Source organism: Bos javanicus, chromosome 28 (assembly GCF_032452875.1).
Source record: "Bos javanicus breed banteng chromosome 28, ARS-OSU_banteng_1.0, whole genome shotgun sequence".
In the NCBI taxonomy this organism is placed as follows: domain Eukaryota; kingdom Metazoa; phylum Chordata; class Mammalia; order Artiodactyla; family Bovidae; genus Bos; species Bos javanicus.
Window position 1 is genome coordinate 25,627,701 of NC_083895.1, and position 19,243 is coordinate 25,646,943.

Consider the following 19,243-nt stretch of genomic DNA (forward strand, 5'->3'; position numbering starts at 1 on the left):
GTATGAACATATCTCAAATTTTAGAGTGACTATATGTGCAAAATAGAAACATGATAAAATAAGAAAGTACAGTCTGGAAGTGATGTTTAATTGGAAGATTGAGAGAAGAAAGAATAAGAAAATGAAATATAATACATCTACTCAGACTATCAAGTAACCATTAAAATAATAACCACAGTGACAGAAATAAACAATATGATATAGTTTTAACTTATGTCAATCAACAGCCAAAAAAAAAAAAAAAAACCACAAAAATATAGATCAAAAAAAGGCAAAGGAATTTGTGACTACACAGATGGACCTTGAGGGCATTATGTTAAGTAATATCTTTCTCAGACAAAGAAAAACAAATACTGTATGATGTCACCAATATGTGGAATATTTTTAAAGCTGTACTCATAAAAATAGTAAAATGGTGGTTACCAGGGGCTAAGGGGTAGGGAAACTGGGGAGATGTTATTTAAGGGAACAAACTTGCCGCTAGACAATAAATAAGTCCTAAAGACCTGCTGTACAACACAGTGATTGTAGGAAACACACTGTATTATAGATTTCAAAGGGACTAGATCTTAATTATTCTTCCCACAAAAAATGAAATAATAATTATGTGACATGATACAGGTGTTACCTAATGCTGTAATGGTAATCATATTGCAATATACAGGTGCATCAAATCAAAACACTGTATATTTAAACCTACACAATATTATAAATCAATTAAATCTTGATTTTAAAAAATAGGCAAAGGATTTGCAAAGACTTTTTTCAAAGGAGATATACTAATAGCCTACAAACACATTAGAAAGAGTTCAACATCATTAGTCATTCAGTTCAGTTCAGTTCAGTCGCTCAGTCGTGTCCAGCTCTTTGCAACCCCATGAATTGCAGCACGCCAGGCCTCCCTGTCCATCACCAACTCCCAGAGTTCACCCAGACTCACGTCCATAGAGTCAGTGATGCCATCCAGCCATCTCATCTTCTGTCGTCCCCTTCTCCTCCTGCCCCCAATCCCTCCCAGCATCAGTCTTTTCCAATGAGTCAACTCTTGGAAATATAAATCTAATTTATAGTGAAGTACCACTTTACATCTATTAAGATACAATAGTTTTTAAAATGGAAAATAAGTGTTGGCTAGTATGTAGAAAAATTGGAACCCCCATACATTACTGATGACAGTATAATGTATAAAAGGTAAAGTGTAAAATGATGCAGCCACTGCAAAACAGTTTGGCAGTTCCTCAAAGAGTTAAACATAAAATTACCCTATGACCCCACAATTCCACTCCCAGGTATCTACTCAAGAGAACTGCAAACAGATGTTCAAATTCTTGTACACAAATGTCATAGCAGAATTATTCATAAGCATAGCCAAAAAGTAGAAACAACTCAATGGTGATTAGATAAAGAAAATGCAGTATACCTATACAATGCAATTATCATTCAACCTGAAAAAGAAATGAAGTGATACTTGTACACCACTGTTGACAGCAGCATTATTCGCAAAAAACAACAGAAACAACACAAGTATCCATCATTAGACAAAATGGATAAACAAAATGCAGTACTACATACACACAATGGAATATTATTCTGCCAAAAATGAAGGGAAATTATGATACATGATACAACATGGATAAACCTTGGAAATATTCAATTCAGTTCAGTTCAGTCACTCAGTCGTGTCCAACTCTTTGCGACCCCATGAACCGCAGCACGCCAGGCTTCCCTGTCCATCACCAACTCCCAGAGCTTACCCAAACTCATGTCCATTGAGTCGGTGATGCCATCTAGCCATCTCATCCTCTGTCATCCCCTTCTCCTCCTGCACTCAATCTTTCCCAGCATCAGGGTCTTTTCAAATGAGTCAGCTCTTCACATCAGGTAGCCAAAGATTGGAGTTTCAGCTTCAGCATCAGTCCTTCCAATGAACACGCAGGACTGATCTCCTTTAGGATGGACTGGTTGGATCTCCTTGCAGTCCAAGGGACTCTCAAGAGTCTTCTCCAACACCACAGTTCAAAAGCATATTACATTAAGTAAAATATGTCAGACACAAAAAGATAAATACTGTATGATTCTACCTAAGAGAGATTACCAAGAGCTGAGGAGGAGAGGGAGGAATCAGGAGTTATTGTTTAATAAGCACAGAATTTCCATTCAGGATGATGAGAAGGTTCTGGAAATGGATAGTGGTTGGTACAACACTGTAATTGCATTCAGTGTCCCTGAATCCTGAATTGTACACTTAAAAAGAGTTAAAATGGCATATTTTGTGTTATGCATATTTTGTCACAATCTTTTAAAGGCAACACAGAAAATTACTGTCAAAACACACACAAAAATTAAAAAATAGTGATGTATGGTATAGTCACATATAACCTTGAAAATGGTATGATAAGTGAAAAAAGCTGGACACAAAAATCCACATATCATATGATTCCATTTACACGCAATGTACAGAATAGGCATGTATAGGGAAAGATCTAAGATCATGGCAGCCGGTTCCATCACTTCATGGCAAATAGATGGGGAAACAGTGACAGAATTTATTTTGGGGGGCTCCAAAATCACTACAGACGGTGACTGCAGCCATGAAATTAAAAGATGCTTGCTCCTTGGAAGAAAAGTTATGACCAACCCTAACAGCATATCAAAAAGCAAAGACATTACTTTGCCAACAAAGGTCCATCCAATCAAAGTTATGGTTTTTCCAGTAGTCATGTATGGATGTGAGAGTTGGACTATACAGAAAGCTGAGTGCTGAAGAATTGATGCTTTTGAACTGTGGTGTTGGAGAAGACTCTTGAGAGTCCCTTGGACTGCAAGGAGATCCAACCAGCCCATCCTAAAGGAAATCAGTCCTGAATACTCACTGGAAGGACTGATGCTGAAACTAAAACTCCAATACTTTGGCCACCTGATGTGAAGAACTGACTCATTGGAAAAAAACCCTGATGCTGAGAAAGACTGAAGGCAGGAGGAGAAGGGAATGACAGAGGATGAGATGGTTGGATGGCATCACCAACTCTATAGACATGAGTTTGAGTAAGCTCCTGGAGTTGGTGGTGGACAGGGAAGCCTGGCGTGCTGCAGTCCATGGGGTCACAAAGAGTTAGACACGACTGAGTGACTCAACTGAACTGAACTGATAGGGACAGAAACAGATTAATTGCCAGGAAACAGAAAGAGTGAAAGAGTAGGAGTGATTGCTTAATGGGTACAGGGTTTCTTCCTAGGATGATGAAAATGTTCTATAGTAAGATATTGTGGAAAAACCCAAACGAACTTTTTGGCTAGCCCAATAGATAATGGTGATGGTTTCACGTAATGAATGTACTGGAAGCCCCTGACATGTACTTTAATGGTTAAAATTGGGAATTTTATGTTATATGAATTTATCTCAATAAAACAAAAGCAGAAAAATTGTCACACACACAATTAAAATTATGAAAAACCTATGTAAGTGTAAGGGGAAAGATAAAGCAGAGATGCTAAAAAAGGCTTGAGTGGGTCAGGGTTTTTTCTATTTCTTAAAACTTTTTATAACATTACTACATTGTTTTCATAATAAAAAGAGAACTATCATGTATCAAGTACCTACTAAAAAATTAAGCACTCTGTTAGGCATTGTCATGAATTGTAAGTACTTTCCAACATACTGGGTGAACAGGAAACATTTGACAGAAACATGGAAATGAGAGCAAAGGAATCTAGTTATGGGCATGGGGGATTGAATTCTTAGTTATATATTGTTATTTAGCAATCCCAAAACATGATTTTAGAAAAAAGATTTGTATATTTAATTCATAAGCTTATATAAGCTGCCTAAGGTCAACACTTGATTTTCCCTTATAATTGAATAGCCCCAAAGAGAAATCAGAATTAGAAAGAGACAGCATTCTTTTACAAAGAACCAGGACAGTGTTAAAGTTATAATTCCTTAAAGTTAAAAGAAAACTGCTCTGTGAGTCATAGCTGTATTTTTATATAATTCATAAAGTTATTTTTATGACCTCTGTTCATAATATCAGTTGCCTTTATAAAAACCACTTGGAGTAACAACCTGGAGGATAGGACTGGGTAGGGGGTTGGGGAGAGACTCAAGAGGGCAGGGAGATGAGTATACTTATGACTGATTCACACTGTTGTATGGCAGAAGCCAACACAAAATTTTAAAGAAATTATTCTCCAATTAAAAATAAATTTTTAAAAATAATTTTTAAAAAATCCCACTTGGAAACCCCAGTAACATCAATTCTATATAGAGAGCCAGTCCAAAGAGTTTTATAAGGCAATTCAATTCTTATAAATAAGCTGGGTGAAGATTTCAACCTTAATAAATTTATTCTGCCCTTTTGATATTTAATTGCACTTAAAAGTATACTAAGATGTCTTTAGTAGAAATAGATCTCTGCTGTTTCAAAATCAGTAGGTGCTACTATTGAGAACTCAAGACTGAATATCATACTAGCATCATACCCTTCAAGAAAAGAGGATTTCCATCATTCTTGACTTTGTTTCTTAGTTGACATGGCATTAGAGGACTGATTAGGTAGGAAAATCCTACCAATAAATTGTTCTAGTCCCTACTAGGATATGTCTCCAGTCTTCTTTAAAATATATACATATAAGCAATATAATAGGCATATTGAAAAGCAGAGACATTACTTTGCCAACAAAGGTCCGTCTAGTCAAGGCTATGGTTTTTCCAGTAGTCATGTATGGATGCGAGAGTTGGACTGTGAAGAGGGCTGAGCACCGAAGAATTGATGCTTTTGAACTGTGGTGTTGGAGAAGACTCTTGAGAGTCCCTTGGACTGCAAGGAGATCCACCCCGTCCATTCTGAAGATCAGCCCTGGGATTTCTTTGGAAGGAATGACACTAAAGCTGAAACTCCACTACTTTGGGCACTTCATGCAAAGAGTTGACTCATTGGAAAAGACTGATTCTGGGAGGCACTGGGGGCAGGAGGAAAAGGGGACGACAGAGGATGAGATGGCTGGATGGCATCACTGACTCGATGGACGTGAGTTTGAGTGAACTCCAGGAGATGGTGATGGACAGGGAGGCCTGGTGTGCTGCGTTTCATGGGGTCGCAAAGAGTCGGACACGACTGAGTTACTGAACTGAACTGAACTGAACTGAAGCAATATAATGATCAAAAAGCAATCCACCACTAATTGCTTAGACTGCAAAAGCACAGTTGGTGGCTTCCCAAGTGGCTCAGTAGTAAAGAATCTGCCTGCCAATGCAGGAGATGCAAGAGACACAGGTTCCATCCCTGGGAAGAGCCCCTGGAGGAGGAAATGGCAACCCACTCCAGTATTCTTTAACCTTGGAAATCCCATGAACAGAGGAGCCTGGTAAGCTACAGTCCACGGAGACTCAGTCAGGTCCACGGAGACTCAGTCAGACACGACTGAGCACACATACATGCAAAAATACAGTCATTTGCAAAGGAATAATTTTCATGAGAATTATTTACATCACTTTTCAATATGCCTGTAATTAAACAACTAAATTTTCATCAGGGTTTTGCTGCCCATAAATCAGTAAATTTTTGGCCATTCTGAACTAAGCCCCTTACATATGTTGTCACAAATGTACAGCTAGGGTTATTCTCCAATCAGTATAGAATTAAATTCAAGAATCTTGAATGGTGGCTAAGCCTCTTGAACTCTGCAGTTGTTACCAATTCTATTCCTTTTAAATGAAGTACAAAAGCACAAAAAGCAGCTAAGTTTAAATTCCCACACTCTGATTACTTATAATTGGTTGCCATATGTACTGTGCAGTGCTGAGTTCAATTCACTTCAGTTGCTCAGTCCTGTCCGACTCTTTGCAACCCCCTGGACTGCAGCATGCCAGGCCTCCCTGTCCATCACCAACTCCCAGAGCTTACTCAAACTCATGTCTATAGAGTCGGTGATGCCATCCAACCATCTCATCCTCTGTCATTCCCTTCTCCTCTTGCCTTCAATTTTTCTCAGCATCAGGGTCTTTTCCAATGAGTCAGTTCTTCACATTAGGAGGCCAAAGTATTGGAGTTTCAGTTTCAGCATCAGTCCTTCCAGTGAATATTCAGTACTGATTTCCTTTAAGATGGACTGGTTTAATCTCCTTGCAGTCCAAGGGACTCTCAAGAGTCTTCTCCAACACCACAGTTCAAAAGCATCAATTCTTCAGCACTCAGCTTTCTGTATAGTCCAACTCTCACATCCATACATGACTACTGGAAAAACCATAGCTTTGACTAGATGGACCTTTGTTGGCTGTGTGCTGTGTAGGATGCCCATAAAAATACAATTGTATAATGGAAAGAACAGGGACTCTGAGAGAGTCTGATTGGCCCAGCTTGAGCTGTCTGGTGGACAGAATTCAAAGATAGCTTCCCAGATCCCTGCCCACACTGTACACAGCCTGTATAATCCCCCTCACTTGAGCAAGATCTGTGATCACTGTAATCACTGCAGTGATTACATTATATTATATAAAACTCTACAGTAGTAAGCTAGAGAGCAGTTTTCTCCTGCTGGCCTTGAAAACCCCAACTACCATGTTTTAGAGAGGGCCACATGGCAAGGTAAGTGGGCAGCCTCTAGGATCTGAGAAAGGTCCTCCACTGACAGCCAAAAAGTCCTGAAACCACAGGAGTTGAATTCTGGTAACAACTAGTGATCCTCAAAGAGGATCCCAAGCCTTAGATGAAAACAAAGTCTCAGTCAGCACCTTGAAAACTGGTGAGACCCTAAGCAGAGGACACAATCAACCTGTGACCACACACCTGACCCACAGAAACATAAGATAATAAAGTCATGTTGTTTATGCCACTAAGTTTGTGATAACCTATTGTTCAGCAACAGAAAACCAAGTCCCATGCCTACCCCTTAACCAGAGCAGGATGGAACTCTTGACTAACAGGTGAAGTAAGTTCACATCCAGTGGGGGAGGAGCCATCCTCAAGTGCAATTGAAGTGTCATCATCAATTTGGAGGATGCATACTGGAAAAAAGAAGAGCAAAAATTATCCACCACAATATATTCAGTATCTGATATTTCATAGGCTTTCAACGTTCAACTCACAACTCTTCCCTATTGTTGGCTCCCTAATCTCCCTCCCAATGCAAGAGATACAGGTTCGATCCCTGGGTTGGGAAGATCCTCTGGAGAAGGAAATGGCAACCCACTCCAATATTCTTGCCTGGAAAATCCCATGAATAGAGGAGGCTGGCAGGCCACAGCCCATGGGGTCGAAAAGAGTCAGACATGACTGAGCATGCATGCACTGCCATATACACACTTCTAGAGCTACATGTCACTGAGCCAGAGACTAACAAAGAAAACATGAGGGCAACAAAATCTAGTAAACAAAGTAGGCTAATATAACAAATTATAGTCTGGGGTCTGCCACTAATTAGATGTGTGACCTTGGGCAACCACTCATGGCCACAGTTCTTATCTGAAAATAAAAGGATTGGACTAGCTCTAATGTTATTCCAACATTTAAATTCTGATTTATTAAAATTGGGGGGGTGGAAATCATCAAAATAATTTAAATTAAGTTTTGATTTGTTATAAAAGGACAAAGAAATGTCACACTGCTCCCAAACATATGCCCCATCCCTCTCAGTATTCTGCTTCTGAAAGTGGCATCAAGAAAGGTTTTGAGCGAAAGCCACAAATATTTGCCTTCCACACGCAAATTAGCTTAATAAAAACTACCACATAAAGGAACAAAATCTGGGGGTGGTATGGAGTAGGAGGCAACCAGAATCACAGGGGACCTTTATAAACTAAAATGTCCATAGTTGAAAATCAAATTTTTATGATGTTATTGTCATGAATGATAACATGCTTATATTATAATTGGGTTGAAACATATGTATTTTATTTTTTTTCTGTTACTTGCCACTCACTGCATTAAATGGCATCGCTAAAGAGCTAATGCTGGAAAAGAACTAATTTGGAATTTCACACTTTTTAAAAATAACACCTATAATAAATTTGACCTCCTGGCTCATTTTAGCAATATGATAAATCATTTTAAAAGGCAATTTAAGCTTTTTAAAAGCCTACAGTAACTCAAAGAAGCTGAAAATTAAAATTCAGGGGAAAAATTATCAAAATAATGTTAAATCTAGGTATTGCATTTTTTAAATGATGCAAAGAAAAATTAATCACAATTGTTCTTACCAAATGCATGTTAATTTTGTAATATTCTTTTCCTTTGCAGCATTCCTTTCCCCTACACAAACACACAAAAACACTCAGTAGAATTTCTGATTGAACTATTTTAACCATAATCAACTCCTATTACTGTCAAGTGTTTAAGCCAGTGAAGAAAATTCTTAAAAGGGGAAGAGGAAGTTAGGGAAGAGTAAGAATTTTCCATAAATATTATCATTCAACGACACAGAAGAAAGGAATTTTAAAAAGACTTCAAGAAATAACCAATAAATAGTAAGATAAAATTATAGGTTATCTCAGCATACATAGAATATAAGAGATAAAAAGACAAAGCTTTATTTCTTCTTGGATAGTGTCTACTAGAAAAGCAAATGTTAATATAAATGTTAATATACATAATAAAAGTACATGTGCATACATGATACAAAAGTAAATGTTAATATACATGATAAAAGTTATGCCTGGAAATGTCAGTAATAACTTTGTTCTCATACAGTATTCATAAAGAAACTGAGACCACCCACGTAGCTCTGCCAAATTAAAATCAAACAAAAAGATAAAATTTTTAAAAGCAAAATCTCAAATTAGATAAAACTTATTCTTACAATTCTCAAGTATTTTGTTCCTCATCCACAATTAAATAGATTTAGACTAAAGGAGATCAGTCCTGGGTGTTCACTGGAGGGACTGATGCTGAAGCTGAAATTCCAGTACTTTGGCCACTTCATGCGAAGAGTTGACTCATTGGAAAAGACTCTGATGCTAGAAGGGATTGGGGGCAGGAGGAGAAGGGGACGACAGAGGATGAGATGGCTGGATGGCATCACTGACTCAATGGATAGGAATTTGAGTGAACTCCGGGAGTTGGTGATGGACAGGGAGGCCTGGCGTGCTGTGATTCATGGGGTCGCAGAGTCAGAAATGACTGAGCGATTGAACTGAACTGAACTGAGACACTTAGTACCTTATTTTAGTTAAGCTGTTGTTCAGTCACTCTGTCGTGTCTAACTCTACAACCTCATGGACTGCAGCATGCCAGGCTTTCTTGTCCTTCACCATCTGCCAGAGTTTGCTCAGACTCATATGCATTGAATCAGTGATGCCATCCAATCATCTCTTCCACTGTCATCCCCTTCACCTCCTGCCTTCAATCCTTCCCAGCATCAGGGTCTTTTCCAATAAGTCAGCTCTTCACATCAAGTGGTCAAAGTATTGGAGTTTCAACTTCAGCATCAGTCCTTCCAATGAATATTCAGAGCTGATTTCCTTTAGGATGGACTGGTTGGATCCCCTTGCAGTCCAAGGGACTCTCAAGAGTCTTCTCCAGCACCACAGTTTGAAAGCATCAATTCTTTGGTGCTCAGCCTTCTTAATGGTCCCGCTTTCACATCTGTACATGACTACTGGAAAAATCATAGCTTTGACTAGACAGACCTTTGTCAGCAAAGTTATGTCTTGCTTTTTAATATACTGTCTAGGTTTGTAATAGCTTTTCTTCCAAGGAGCAAGCATCATTGGACTTCATGGCTACAGTCACCATCCGCAGAGATTTTGGAGCTCAAGAAAAAGTCTGTCACTGTTTCCATTGTTTCCCCATCTATTTGCCATTAGGTGATGGCACTGGATGCCATGATATTAGTTTTTTGAATGTTGAGCTTTAAGTCAACTTTTTGACTCTCCTCTTTCACCTTTTTGACTCTCCTCTTTCATCAAGAGGCTCTTCAGTTCCTCTTTGCTTTCTGCCATAATGGTGGTATCACAGGTCATTGATGTTTCTCCCAGCAGTCTTGATTCCAGCTTGTGATTCATACAGCCTGGCATTTCACATGATGTACTCTGCATATAACTTAAATAAGCAGGGTGACAATATACAGCCTTGATGTACTCCTTTCCCAATTTGAAACCAGTCTGTTGTTCCATGTTCAGCTCTGTTGCTTCTTGACCTGTCTACAGGTTTCTCAGGAAGCAGGTAAGGTGGTCTCGTATTCCCATATCTTTAAGAATTTTCCACAATTTGTTGTAATCCACATAATCAAAGGCTTTAGCATAATCAATGAAGCAGAAGTAGATGATTTTCTGGAATTCCCTTGCTTTTTCTAGATCCAACAGATGTCGGCAGTTGATCACTGGTTGATCATCACTGGTTCCTCTGCCTTTTCTAAGTCCAGCTTGTCTATCTAGAAGTTCTCAGTTCACGGACCGTTGAAGCCTAGCTTGAAGGATTTTGAGTATTTCCTTTCTAGCTTGTGAAATGAGTGCAATTGTGCAGTAGTTTGAACACTTTTTGGCATTGCCCTGCTTTGGGATTGAAATAAAAACTGACCTTTTCCAGTCCTGTGGCCACTGCTGAATTTTCCAAATATGCTGGCATATTGAGTGTAGTGCTTAGCTAAGGGAGATGGCCAACAAACACAGGAAAAGATGTTCAACATCACTAATTATTAGAGAAATGCAAATCAAAACTACTAGGAGATGCCACTTCACACATGTCAGAATGGCCATCATTTTAAAAATCTACAGACAATGCTGGAAAGGTTGTGGAGAAAAGGGAACCTTCTTGCATTGTTGGTGGGAATGTAAACTGATATAACCACTATATGGAAGTACCTTAAAAAACTAAAACTAAAACTACCATATGACCCAGCAATCCCTCTACTTGGCACATACCCAGAGAAAATCATAATTCAAAATGACACATGCACCCAAAGGTTCACTGAAGCACTAGTTACAATAGCCAGATTATGGAAGCAACCTAAATGTTCATCAGCAGAGGAATGGATAAAGATGTGGTACCTATATACAGTGGGATATTAATTCAGTTCAGTGCAGTTCAGTCGCTCAGTCGTGTCCGACTCTTTGCAACCCCATGAATCGCAGCGTGCCAGGCCTCCCTGTCCATCACCAACTCCCAGAGTTCACCCAGACTCACGTCCATCGAGTCAGTGATGCCATCCAGCCATCTCATCCTCTGTCGTCCCCTTCTACTCCTGACCACAATCCCTCCCAGCATCAGAGTCTTTTCCAATGAGTCAACTCTTCGCATGAGGTGGCCAAAGTACTGGAGTTTCAGATTGAGCATCATTCCTTCCAAAGAAATCCCAGGGCTGATCTCCTTCAGAATGGACTGGTTGGATCTCCTTGCAGTCCAAGGGACTCTCAAGAGTCTTCTCCAACACCACAGTTCAAAAGCATCAATTCTTCCATGCTCAGCCCTCTTCACAGTTCAACTCTCACATCCATACATGACCACAGGAAAAACCATAGCCTTGACTAGATGGACCTTTGTTGGCAAAGTAATGTCTCTGCTTTTGAATATGCTATCTAGGTTGGTCATAACTTTCCTTCCAAGGAGTAAGCGTCTTTTAATTTCATGGCTGCAGTCACCACCTGCAGTGATTTTGGAGCCCCAAAAAATTAAGTCTGACACTATTTCCACTGTTACCCCATCTATTTCCCATGAAGTGATGGGACCAGATGCCATGATCTTCATTTTCTGAATGTTGAGCTTTAAGCCAACTTTTTCACTCCCCACTTTCACTTTCATCAAGAGGCTTTTTAGTTCCTCTTCACTTTCTGCCATAAGGGTGGTGTCATCTGCATATCTGAGGTTATTGATTACTCAGTCATAAAAATGAGTGAAATTGGATCCTTTGTGGAGACGTGGCTGGACCTAGAGATTGTCATACAGAGTGAAGTAAGTCAGAAAAACAAATATTGTATATTAATGCACTGGGCTTCCCAGGTGGCACTAGAGGTAAAGAACCCACTTTCCAATTGATCCCTGCGTCGGGAAGATCCATATGTATGGAATCTAGAAAAATGGTACTGCTGCTACTGCTGCTGCTAAGTCGCTTCAGTTGTGTCCGACTCTGTGCGACCCCATAGACGGCAGCCCACCAGGCTTCCCCATCCCTGGGATTCTCCAGGCAAGAACGCTGGAGTGGGTTGCCATTTCCTTCTCCAATGCATGAAAGTGAAAAGTGAAAGTGAAGTCGCTCAGTCGTGTCCGACTCTAGCGACCCCATGGACTGCAGCCTACCAGGCTCCTCCGTCCATGGGATCCTCCAGGCAAAAGTACTGGAGTGGGGTACTAATGAACCTATTTGCAGGACGGGAATAGAGACACAGAGGTTGAGAAGAGACATGTGGGCATGAGAGGGTGGGGAAGAAGACAGTGGGACAAATTGAGAAAGTAGCGCAGATATGTATGTGTGTGTGTGTGTGTGTGTGTGTGTGTATACACCCACACTATAGATACACACTAGGGAACTCCACTCAGTGCTCTGCAGTGACCCAAATGGGAAGGAAAGCCAAAGAGTGGATATATGTATATGTAGGGCTGATTCACTTTCCTATGCAGCAGAAACTAACACAACATTTTAAAGCAACTATACTCTAATAAAAATTAATTTTTTCAAAGTTTAGATGAGAAAGGTACTGAAAAAAAAATCTCAAGAAAATTTACACAACTTTCAAGTGAGGTCACTTAACATCTGGTCTTTCAAAGAGCAAGGATTCGTTCTCCAGCCTTACTATGATATCCCGGCCCACGCCCAGGAAAATTTCTGCATCTGTGAAAATTTCTGTGAGAAATTACCATGAGAAAGATGGTAATGTTTCCCTGAACAGGTTCAGAAATTTAAAGTAATAAAAGGCCTCCTATGGTTTTCTGAAGATCTTCCTTCAACAGACCGAACTTTCTGGTAGTAGGACGCCACAGTGTGCGAGTAGGAGGTGCTTGCATGCACCTTGGGATTGCCAGCGCCAACCCTTGGGCCACATTCCCGCCTCAGTTCTCTGAAGTAAGAACCAGGGTACAGACCTACCGGATTCTGAGAACCTTAATGAAATAACGCAATTAAAGTACCCAGTGCAGAAGCTACACTTAACAAGTTTGTGGGGCGGAGGGGGCGGGTGGAATTAATGGCATTTAAAGGTAAAATGCAGACCTAATTCGCAGAACTTTGTTCTCAAAGCATCTCCAAGTCACCCCGTCAATTGAGAAAACTGAGGCCACAATCGGACACATTTTCTTCCAGAAGGGCTCAGCAACGAAAGGGTCAATGGGGAGAGAATGAAAGATGACTGCCTGGGCAAGAACCTGGGAAAGGCGAGACCCGGGGCAGCTGCGGAGGGCTCCCGTCTTTCCGCACTCCTCTCTGTCTTTCCGCAAAAAGAGGAGCGCTCAACACAATCACCGCGGTCAAAGCAGTCCAAGATGCAGAACTTTTCCAGGACGCGGGCCCGCAACACTGAAGGAGAGAGTTATTTGTTTCAGATCTCTCTCTGTGACCTAATGAGGAAGCGGGAGGGCAAACAACCGGTCTGAGACCAGAAGCTAAGTAGGGTGGCGATTTTCGATTTTCCAAGCGCATGGAAGGGAAGGATTTCTAAGATACTTCCTTAAAGGCGTTTACTTAAACTACTTAAGGGAGATTTTATTATTCCTCGCGTTAACGAGGTAGCTCCTGCAACTTGAGCAGTAAGCCCCGGCCGCCTCCCACAGCAGACCTCCGGAAGATTATAGGCCCCGCCCACTAGCGTGTGTGGTGCGCATGTGCTCAGTTTTAACACTAAAGTGTCTCCGCCTTCCCTTTCTCCCTGTGGCAGCGATGGCCGAGTGGTTAAGGCGTTGGACTTGAAATCCAATGGGGTCTCCCCGCGCAGGTTCGAACCCTGCTCGCTGCGGAAGCGGTTGGCTTCACTGTTTTTTTCACCGATTTCTAATAAATACCCTCAATTGATAATCCGCATTCTTCAGCTGAATTTCCGGTATCTGCCGGCTAAATGGTCTGACTACAGAGAAATTAAACGTGTCAAAGAAAAGCCAGGAAGTGTCAGTGCTGTGAACATGCCGCTGTTCACACTAATGGAAATAGTCTTTCTTTACGCTAAACAGCAAGCTAATCTTTCAGAATCTTGTTCCTCGTTCGCAGAATAAAGATAAAATGAAGAAAAATATTGGTGAGAATTTTCAGGCTATCATAGCCTGAACAAGCTATCATCTCATTAAAACTGATGGCAAACCTAATACGATATTACAGACATGGGAAGACTTTTCCAATATATTTCCAAATGCATAAAGTTGGACAGGTGGAAAGACAATAAATACATACAAAAATATATCACATTTTTGTTAAACAATTCATTTATATAATCATTTATGTGGAAAGAATGGCAGAAAAAAAGAATGAATGGGGGCTGGAAAGAAAGAACCAAAATGTTAGCAGTAATTATCTCTGGATGGTGGAATTTGGAGGGGGGGGTTAATTTTAATTTTCCTAACAGATAGGTTTTTTTGTTTAACTTATTTTTCTAAAATGTGTGTATTTATCCAGTATTTTTTTTTTTAATAATAAAAAGACCAACTCTAGTGGCTTAAACACATAAGTGGTTTGTCTCAAGAAATCTGGGAACAGTTAACTCTCCAATGGAACAATGGAACAGTGCTCTTTGCAGCTTTCTTTTCTGCCATTTTTATTTTATTTTTTGTCCACATGGCACATGTGGGATCTTAGCTCTCCAACCAGGGGAACCATGCCCCCTGCCTTGGAAGGACCAGTCTTAACTAGTGGACTGCCAGGGAAGTCCCTCTGCTCTGCCATTCTTAACACACAGGCCACATTCCAAGCATGTTGTCTCATTGTCCTAAGATGACTGCCAGACCTCCAGACCTCACATCTGTATTCAGCTAGAAAGCGAAGAGGCAAAAACCCTGTTTATATCTCATTCCCTTGAACTGTGTAACATGACCACCACTCAGTTCAGTTCAGTTCAGTCGCTCAGTCCTGTCCAACTCCCACCAGCTACAAGGAATTCTAATGAAATAAGTGTTTTAAGCTGAGTGTATTGCTTCCAAATTCAAAATTAGAATTTCACTGATAAGGAAGAGAAATGGATGGATATGGAGTGGACAATCAACTGTGTCTGCCACACTCTTCTAACAGGAAAGTAAAAATTTCTAGGCATAAGACCTTCAAAATAAGTCCCCTATCTGCCTCCCCAGCCTTCCCGTCCTTCTCTTCCATCTCCTTTTAAGTTATTAGAAAGCTTCCCAGCCCTGATTGATGGCTCTTGTCTTTGAACTTTTTCACTTGTTCACACACAATTGCCTTCCTAGTTAGTGGACTTGCTCTCTTTTTTAATCTAGATGGAAGACTACAATTTATCCTCACTCCCCCCTCCCTCTATCACAGAAGCTGAAACAGCCACATATTTGCTTCCAAGTACCTCTTGCAGGTAGGGAGGCAGCATGTGACCTAGGCCCAACCAATCAGATGTGCTCACTGCCCCCAACTTTCAATCAGAACTATTAACACACGGGTACACCTGTGGCAGATTCATGTTGATGTATGGCAAAAGCAATACAATATTGTAAAGTAATTAGCCTCCAATTAAAATAAATACATTTATATATTTTTTTAAAAAGAACTATTAATGCAAAGAAGTAGGGAGGGTAAGGATCCACCCTGTTGGTAAGCAGAGGCCATAGTGGCACCTGCAGAGATTGCTAAGGGTAGCAGCACCAAGGTTATAAATGAAGTTTACAGTCAGTCCTTCAACAGCAGCAACAGTAGTGTTGTCATTCCACAGTGATCTTGGACTTTGCCTAGCCTAACTTACTCCTGTCCCATTTTCCAAAAGTGGCTTTGCAGCCCTCCTGGCGATTCTATGAACTATTTGATTTCCTTCCAGTAAGTATTCTGCTTAAATCAGGCCCAGTCAACTTCTTTTCTTCCAAACACCAGATATAGCTTCCCTCTTCACCTCACCATTACCTGCTGGGAAAACTCATGTTCTTTCTTCAAGTGTCACCTTCTGGGTAAAGCATTCCTGCAATTTCCAGGTTTGACCCCAGAGGCCCCATTTTTATTCTTGCTACTTATTATAGCAAATCTCACATTGAACTATTTCTGCCCGTTTGCTTCTCTTCCCACTAAACGGTAAATTTCCTGCGAATGTAAAAAGGGATCATGTCTCATCTTTGAGACTAGCACAGAAAAGGTACTCTATAAATCTTTAATAAAGGAATGAATAAATATATGAATCAACACACAAGTCCACAGTCCACCCCTGGAATACCCTGGAAAAAATGGCAAGGGGGAAGCAAACTTGTTATCTTCCTTTTGAAGACCACTTACCTTTGCCTCAGGCTTCCCAGGTGGTACAGTGGTAAAGAATCCGCCTCCCATTGCAGGTTCCTGAGTTGGGAAGATCCCCTGGAGGAGGACATGGCAACCCACTCCAGTATTCTTGCCTGGAAAATCCTATGGACAGAGGAGCCTGGTGTGCTACAGTGCATAGGGTCACAGAGTCACACACAACTGAAGCGACTTACACACGCAACCTCTGTCTTAGCATGAACGTGAGTTAATTTAATATATAATATCCTCCTCCCTTCCTTACCTTTCCATTTCCTTCCCTTTCCTTATTTTTTCCTTGCCATCTTTTTATTTTTCTTCTGTTCCCCTGTCTTGTAGCCCTGAAAGAACCAACTGAACCAGGAGGCAAGTGCATACAGACCTCCATCTCTCTGGGCAACCTCCATGCCCATCTCCCTACGAGTGGTTCACTTTCACCCTGGCCTCCATGTAACCTGAATGTCATCTCTCTCTGTGGGGAGCAAAGGAAAATCCACAGAAGATTTTAGAGGAGATGTGGAAGTGGTTCTGTAGCACACTCCTCGGAGGACACAACCTCAACTTCTTCTCCTTCCACCTTTCTCTTCATCCCAGTCCCCCAGCACCTCACTCTCCCATGCATCCCGGAAGCCTACAAGTTCCAACCCAACTTCATACGGTGAATGACCTTGAGGATTTTCCCTCAAGATCCCAGCTCTTTCACTCTTTCATAATACAGAGTAATTAAGTCTCATCCCTGTGCATTGGCATCAGTGTGCCCAACAATCAAAGAGCCCCTCTTAGAAGGCAGAGGAAGTTATAAATATGATTCCAAAGTCTCCTTACCCTACCTCAGATATTTCTCTATCCACTTCTATTAATACAAAATAAATCCTTTAAAAAATGAATAAATAAATCCTTCAACTTCCCAGAGTTCAAAAAGTTTTTCAATGTAGATAAACTGAAGAGAATTTTTTGTAAATTGTAATCAGTTGATCTGTAAGGAAATACTGAACTCTTAACCATCCCTCGCCTTCCAAATCCAGGTCCTTCTCCATCTGTACTTCCAGTTTGCAGCATCTCGACCCTCTGAGCAGGACATACCCACTTGGAATTATCCTGATACTTCCTATTCCCCACCTCATCTATCCACCCCAAGTGCCCACTGAGGTTATCCCTAAATATGCTCAGAATCCACTTGGTTCCAAATCTACCACCATCACCCAATCTAAATCAACATCACCTCTCCGGCTGATTACTTCTCAGCCTCCTGTCTCCCCCATCTACTCTTCCTCCCCTTTAATCTACTGTCCATAAAATAAAATTCAAAAATTTCACATACTGGGAATTACCTGGTGGTTATGAGTCTGCTTTCACTGCTCTGGGCCCAGGTTCAATCCCTGGTGGGGGAACTAAGACCCAGCAAGCCACATGGCACAGCCAAAAAAAAAATTTAATGCACATTTGGTCTAATAACTCTCCTCTGAAAACCTTTCTTGAGATTCCCAAGTGCTCTTACAATAAAGACTAAACTCCCTACAATGACCCCTTAGTTCCCCATGATCCTGCCAGCATACCAACTGGGCTTCTCCCACTCATTCTCTGGCAAGATATACTGTCCTTTCCTTTAGTTTCTTGAAGAGATTACACTCTTTCCCACCTTAGGAATTTTATGTATGCTCCAATGTAACCCTCCCCATCAAATTAGGTTGCCTTCTTATGTGATTTCATACCATTTTATTCTTTTTCTTCACAACATTTACTGTACTATGTGATACATTAGTATGAATATTTGCTTAATTTCTCCCTGCATGTGAACATATAGTGTGGGATATATATGTGTGTTTAACCACTGAAACTCCTTAGCTGGTCCTTGTGAAAGTGAAAGTGAAGTTGCTCTGTCGTGTCTGACTCTTTGCGACCCCGTGGACTGTAGCCCACCAAGTTCCTCTGTCCATGGGATTCTCCAGGCAAGAATACTGGAGTGGGTTGCCATTTCCTTCTCCATATCTGGTCCTCAGTGGGCCCTCAATAAATAATTTTTCTGAATGAGTTTTGTGGTTGAGAAGATTAGCAAGCACAAGGTCTCAAATGGGACTTCTCTGGTGGCCCAGTGGTTGGGAATCCACCTTGCAATATGGGAGACAAGGGTTTGATCCTGGGCAAGGAACTAAGTTCCCACATGCCTCAAAGCAACTAAGTCCACAGCAGAAGGATCCTGCATGAGGCAACAGAGATCCCCCTATGCTACAACTAAGAACTGATGCAACCAAATAAAAATTTTTTTAAAGATCTCAGAATACCTGAAACAGTGGGAGATAGAGTCTCTAATGAGGGTGGGTATACTCTGCTTTCCTTCAACTTTCAGGGATGAATCAAAACTGTACCTGAGGGATTTCCCTGGTGGCTCAGTGGTAAAGAATCTGCCTGCCAATGCACAGGACACAGCTTTGATCCCTAGTTCAGAAAGATCCCACATGCCGCGGAGCAACTAAACCCATGCACCACAACTATTAAGCCTGTGCTCTAGGGCCCAGGAGCCACAGCTACTGAAGCCCTCAAGCTCTAGAGCTTCTGCTCTTCTATAAGAGAAGCCCCTCCAATGAGAAGCCCGCACACCACACTGAAGACCCAGTGCAGCCAAAAATAAATATAAATAAATAAAAACGTTTTAAAAAATTATGCCTGAATAGATTTGTGTCCTAACTGCATAGATCAGCAGGAATGTTGCAGCTGAACCACCTGATGCATTGCAGCACTCTTTAGTATGATTTATGAAGCTGTTATTTTGTTTTAACACATCATGTTTATTGTAAAGGAGTTTCATCCCCAGTGGTTTCATTAATGGAAACCTACACTGGGGTGTGTAGTGTGGCTGGGGAAAAGCGATTCAGAGATAGGGATGGCCTAGAACATATGTAAAACTTATATTCCA

At 40.9% G+C, this 19,243-nt stretch overlaps 1 non-coding gene across 1 annotated transcript; it reads left to right on the plus strand.

The window, feature by feature from the left end:
• Nucleotides 1-13,794: 13,794 nt before the first annotated feature.
• On the plus strand, nucleotides 13,795-13,876 carry TRNAS-UGA (transfer RNA serine (anticodon UGA)). The gene has a single exon. It is a non-coding gene; the product is annotated as a tRNA-Ser (tRNA).
• The last annotated feature ends 5,367 nt before the right edge of the window (nucleotides 13,877-19,243 follow it).